The 6,408-nt window shown below is 39.6% G+C and overlaps 1 pseudogene; it reads right to left on the bottom strand.

Annotated features, from left to right (window-relative positions):
* Positions 1-5,153: 5,153 nt before the first annotated feature.
* On the bottom strand, positions 5,154-5,272 carry LOC121941432 (annotated as a pseudogene).
* Positions 5,273-6,408: the final 1,136 nt, after the last annotated feature.

The raw sequence follows: 6,408 nt of genomic DNA, 5'->3' as shown, positions 1-6,408 counted from the left end.
GCTTGGGCCTCTGCTAGCTTAGCCTGGCCTTCCACATTCTACAGCTTGGACCTCTGCTTGCTAGGCTGGCCTTCCATCAGCTACAGCCTGTAGCCCTGCTAACCTCAGCCTGGCCTTCCATGTACTACAGCCTGGACCTTTGCTAGATTAGCCTGGCCCTCCACCTGACTACAGCCTGGCCCTCCACCTGACTACAGCCTGGACCTCTGCTAGCTTAGCCTGGCCTTCCATTGCTACATCCTGGACCTCTGCTAGCTTAGCCTGGCCTTCCACCTGCTACAAGCTGGACCTCTGATAGCTAGCCTTGCCTTCACTTGCTACTGCCTGTACTTGTGCTAGCTTAGCCTGGCTTCCACCTGCTGCAGCCTGAGCCTCTGCTAACTAGCTAGATGGTGCTACTACTCCAACATTATCCAGTGTGCTCCTGCAGGTGACTCTCCTTCTCCCTTATCTCTAGTCCCCTGTTTTCTAAAAATTTACTTACCTTAACTGGGTGGCTGGTGGAACAATTTTACAATGTTTTTAACATTTGCACTGTCCCTGGTTTTCTTCTTTCTCGTGGTGTACCTGACCAAGTGCCCCACCAACCTCTGACTCTGACAAACACTATAACAATAACCTGGTCCTCAGAAGCTACTGAATTATCAGTGCTGTTATTGATGTCTGTTAAATAAGTTAACCCAGCTTCGTTTATTGTGTATTTTTGTTTTAAAAAGATGTTTTACTTTCACTGAAGTCACGTTTATTGTCACCATGGAATCAGATAATGCTGTTATTGGTTCATCTCACAATATGAAACAAAAGATTTTAATTTTTCTTTTACTCCTGCTATCAGGCAATGTACATCCTAATCCAGGCCCTGCTAAATAATATTAGTACTCCTGATGAATTCAGAGCCAGGACAGGCCTAGGATTAATTAATTTAAATATTAGAAGTCTGCTCCCAAAACTGGATGCTGTCAAAATCTGGGTTCAGTAAACCAATACAGACATCCTTATTTCATCAGAAACATGGTTAAGCAAAGCAGTCTCTGACAAGGACATTGCTATCGATGGATATAATGTCTTCCGGTGTGATCACCCTCGAAAAGGTGAAAGAGTGGCTATATATCTAAAAAATAATTTCATGTTACCCAGTTATCCTCACTCTCCATCACCAAACAATTTGAACTCCTTGCCCTGAGGTTAGAATTCTCCCATGGCCAATCTCTCACAATCATAGGTTGTTATAGACCTCCCCTCAGCCTCCTCCTCTTGCATCTTGCGTGAATGGGTTTAATTCCAGTGAGCTTCTGTTGGTTGGTGATTTAAATCTTGATTGGTTGACTGCCTCATCTGATAATCTTAAAGATGTATGTGACTCACTAAATTTGACTCAAATGATCAATTCCTAGACTCGGCCCAATACTAAAAACCCATCAAAATCCTCCTTATCTTAACAAACGCTCCCCACAAATACACGGATACAGGTGTGTTTGCCAATGACCTGAGTAATCATAGTACCATTGCAGCTATAAGAAACTCCAAGCTTCCAAAGTCAAGGCCTAATATTATATGCAAAAGAGATATTAAAAACTTTTGCATCTCAGCTTTTATGTATGGCCTAGCTGCCTTTGAGTGGAATAGAGTTGCTAATAGAGTTATTTTTATCAGGAATTCTGTCGTATAGTTAATAAACATGCTCCTTTTCGAAAATTTAGGGTGAAGGGTGAAACCTCCTCAAAGAGAGAGACATTGCTTGGGCCAGGGACAGAGGAAGACTGGCTAAGCTTTCGCCAGCTTTAAAATATATGTACTTCCCTTATTAAGAGTGCCAAGTCTAACTTTTACTTAAATGAATCCATAAAAAATATTAGTGATCCCAGAAAATTTTGGAAAGTCATAAAATTTTCTTTAAATCATGTGACAACTAATGACCTGCCAAGTTCTTTAATCACTCCATCTGGTACACTGTCTGATAAGACAGCTATACAAAATTTCTTTAACGATCATTTTATTTCTGCTGGATCCTTATTTGAGTTGCTAAACCCTGAACCAAAAAATACTGGTCTGGCTAGCGTAAACACACCCTTGACTCTGCAGGCTGTGTGTGGACCCATCACTTGTCAGTTTGAGTTTATGCCTGTAACTGTTTCCGAGGTAAACAACGCACAAAAAGCTGGCCACATATAAAGCAACAGGACCTGATAACATTGAATCCTACAGTTCTACAATTCTACAATTTCATTTAGCAGACGCTTTTATCCAAAGCAACGTACAACACAAGCAAGAATTTAGACTTAAGGAAAAAAACCCTTAGTAAGTGCAAAAAGTGCTTCAGGTGTGATTGGTCACAGGTATTGCCGTCTAGTGGCAGAAGAAGTGCCGCACAGCCCCCCCCCCCCCCCCCTTTTTTTTTAAACCAAAGTAATAACCAGTAGCGATCTCAGCATCTGAGATTCAACAATCTCAGTATCACTATGAATCCTTTTTCTTAAAGTTGGCTGCTGAATTTATTGCTGAGCCTCTCTCACATATTTTTAACCTGAGTCTTACCAGCAATAACATTCCTAAAATCTGGAAGTCTGCCTTTGTTCTTCCCCTGTTAAATGGAGGTGAACCCACAAAATTAAACAGCTATAGACCAATTTCTACATTATGTATTTTAGCTAAATTGCTTGAGAAAATCATCACCTATCAACTAAAGGAATTTTTAGAATTGAATAATATTTTATCTCCATTCTACTCTGGTTTTGGAAAACAGCACAGCACTGTTACAGCTGCACTAAAGGTCCTAAATGATTTAATTGAGGCTCTGGACAGCAAAAAATATTGTGTTGCCCTTTTCATTGATTTGCCAAAAGCATTTGACACAGTAGACCATAGCCTGTTGATACAAGCCCTACATCACATAGGCTTATCTAAGCATGCAGCGGCCTGGTTCACCAACTACCTGTCCAACAGAACTCAATGTGTTCAGGTGGCTGGAACTACCTCTTCTTTTCTGAACATTACCAAAGGGGTGTCCCAAGGTTTGGTGCAGGGACCCATTTTATTTTCAATCTACATAAACAATCTCTGTAACAACTTGCAAATGCAATGTTCCATTTTTATGCTGACGACACACAGGGCCGGCTCTTGGCATAGGCAATATAGGTGGTTGCCTAGGGCGCCATCTGCTGGAGGGGCGCCGCCATGTCACCAGTCCCCCTTGGCCTCAAGGGAAAATAATAATAAAATAATAATTTTCAATGCCCACTGGTGCCCTCACTTGGTGTTTTCTGTCTAGAAAAATATATATATATTAACATTACAAATAAATAAACAGTAACATGTTCCTAAATTATGTGTCAGCACGTGATGTGTCGTTATTGGGTGCGGAGGTGCGGGTTAGTGTTTGGGCACCTCGGGCACCAAATTGGGTAGAGCCGGCCCTGACGACACCATTATTTATTATTGTTCAACCTCACTCACTCAGGCTTTTGAGTTTTTACAAGCTGCTTTTAATGTCATCCAGCCTCGTTTATATGATCTAAAATTGGTTTTAAACACAGATGAAACCAAGCTCATGGTTTTCTCTCATTCAAAGGTGCTACCACAGAACATATTATGACATCTAGTATTAAGGTTTTATCCTAGCTCAGGAGCGTTCATTCAAAGCACATATAAATAATCTGGTCACTAAACTCCGGGTGAAGCTTGGGTTCTTTTTCAGAAATAGAACCCGCTTCTCTTCCAAGGTCAGAGAAAAACTAGTGACAGCGACCTTCTTGTCCATTCTTGACTATGGGGATGTGCTTTATTTAAGTACGTCATCCAAATGTCTTCAGTCCTTGGACACTGTTTTTCATTCAGCACTGATATTTGTCAATGGATGCAGTCGTCTCACCCGCCCTCTCTGAGTGTACACGCACATTGCAATCGCAGACACGCACATTGGCTCACCCTAATTTATAAGGCTCTTTTAGGCTTCTCCCTTAGTTGTGTGCTTTATTGCAGAAAACAAGCAGTTGCTATGCCTTGCATTCTTGTGCTACTCTTCTTTTATCTGTTCCTCGGGTAACAATAAAATTAACAATTAACAATAAAAAGTAACAAGAATTCGGTAGAAGAGTTTTCAGCTTTGCTGCCCCCTTTGTGTGGAACACTCTACAGATTAAATTGAAACTCTCTGAACCTATTCCACTTGGAGCTTTCCTTTCTATCCTGAGGGACAGACAGTGTGAGACCATTGAAGAGTGCCTGTGTTTTAACTCTTAATTTTTTTTAAATTTGCTGTTTTGTTTTAGCTCCCTGTTTTAGCACTTCCTACTGAAAACTGAGTTGCATCTACAACCAAAACTGTATGTATTAATCTAATCTATTAAGCTGACCTCTTGGCCAGGTCACCCTTGTGAAAGAGATCCTGATCTCAGTGGGTTTTTATCTGGTTAAATAAAGGTTATATTATTATAACTGGGCCTTAAAGCATACCGCTGCCTGCTGATATATGTATTTCCATATTTATAAGCACATATTCCACTCATTTATGAAGTTAAACAATTTTCTGCACAGCTGACATACCGTCCTGTAAATGTTTCAAAATAAAATACATTGTATCAGCAACTGATGACATTCTGTCCACAGAGACACAGTCAGACAGCTTTTGTTTTGAAAGGGAAGCAAGGAAGTTGAGGTAAAACAAACATCTTTGTATTTCCTCATCTCTGTGACAGAGAGAGACTTTAAACTATGGTATAAAGTGGTATAGAGGCAACAAACATGATCGTCACACGATAAAAAAAACACTGAGCCACTGTTTCTCTAGATGTGCTGCAGCTGACATGCAGTTCAGACGCGCCTGACAAGCGCTCAGGCGAGCAGTGTGCAAGCTCAAACTTGATATACGAGCACTGAAACAAAACACTACATGCCCGGCGCTGCTCACACTCTCATTACGTGCGTTGTGTAAAACGGTGCGACAAATCGATGTATTCACATAATCGATAAACTTCTGTTCTAATCTCATACCGATTTCACTGATTGCCTCGTTCCATCAGTTAGTCTAACATGATCAGTCATGTAAAACTGTTAGTGTTTCACACGTTGGTGGTTTCAACTGAACAGGATTTGGCCAAAACAACTGCATAACATAAGCAGCAGCACCCTCTGCTGGTGAAAAGTGAGAACTAAAGAGCTTACAGCACCGGGGATTCCCAGACTGTTTCCCATCCAAGTACTGATGCAGCCCGACCCAGCTTAGCTTCCAAGATCTGACGAGATCAGGGGTTTTCAGGGTGGTATGGCCGTAAGTGACAAAAGTGACACACATGCTATTTATAGATGTTTAATACAACCGATTTCCAAATTGTGAGCTCACTGGACAAAGTTTGTTATATATATTTCAAATTGTAAACAAATACTAGAAAATAGCATCATAAGGCTAAATCCAACAAACGCGTGTTATGCTTAAGTGTAGCCTGGCAAGGCTTGTTTTAAACATTTAAACGTTTCCGATGCATTGTAGCCAAATTACGCGGTCAAAGTCTGCATTGGTCTAAAGTCCTAAAGCTCTGGGACACATTCCAGGTTTCAAAGGGTTAAATAATAAATTTTTTTGTACATTCATTTTAATATTTTGCTAATAAAAGCTGCTTCACAGCAAAGTTACATATGTTATATGTGAATTTATTCATTCATTCATCTCTGAATGCATGGCTTACATTTTTATTTTATTTATTTACTTTTTAAAGTTTTGAATTTACTACTGTCAATCAGCATTCTTTGATTGACTGATTTTTTTCTGGTCTAAAGTCCTAATGGTCTGGGACACACTGCCTACGAATATCAGAGAAGCCACCTCGCTATCTCTTATCTCTTCTCTTTCAGCCTTTAACTAGCTCTGACTGAACTGCTTTGCATTTTGCTTTGCACTTAACGCATTGCTGCACCTCTTTAAAAAGTTATATTTTCCTTAATTTCAAACATTTCTACACAATTTTTATCTTTACTTATTATCAATACTATCTCAATGGGTTTGATTTTCCATCTTAAATTATGCATGCTGTGCATTCCACTTTTAATCTTTATTTTTATCTTACTTTTACTGGTATTATCAAATAGTTTTCATCCATGTGGCGATGCATTCTATGTATTGTATTCCGATGTTATTTTTACTTGCAGGTTTTATTAAGTCTTTTTGTCATCTCAGTCTTTTCAAGTGAAGCACTTGCTGCATGTATTTTTTTCTTGTCGTAAAGCACATTGGGCTGCATTTGTCATATGAAAGGTGCTTTACATATAAAGTTTTTTATTAGTATAATAATTATTAAAGTGACATGCCTGACGATGATGTTGAAACATGTTCGCTAATTTTGCATTCTGTGGCATTAACTCACATCAGCTCAAAGGGAGTTATAAAAGATAAGTGTCCCAAAAAAATTATGATTT

The sequence above is a fragment of the Plectropomus leopardus genome, chromosome 3, assembly GCF_008729295.1.
Source record: "Plectropomus leopardus isolate mb chromosome 3, YSFRI_Pleo_2.0, whole genome shotgun sequence".
NCBI classification, from domain to species: Eukaryota; Metazoa; Chordata; class Actinopteri; order Perciformes; family Serranidae; genus Plectropomus; species Plectropomus leopardus.
Note: the sequence above shows the minus strand (reverse complement) of the source record. Positions and strands in the feature narration are given on the sequence as shown.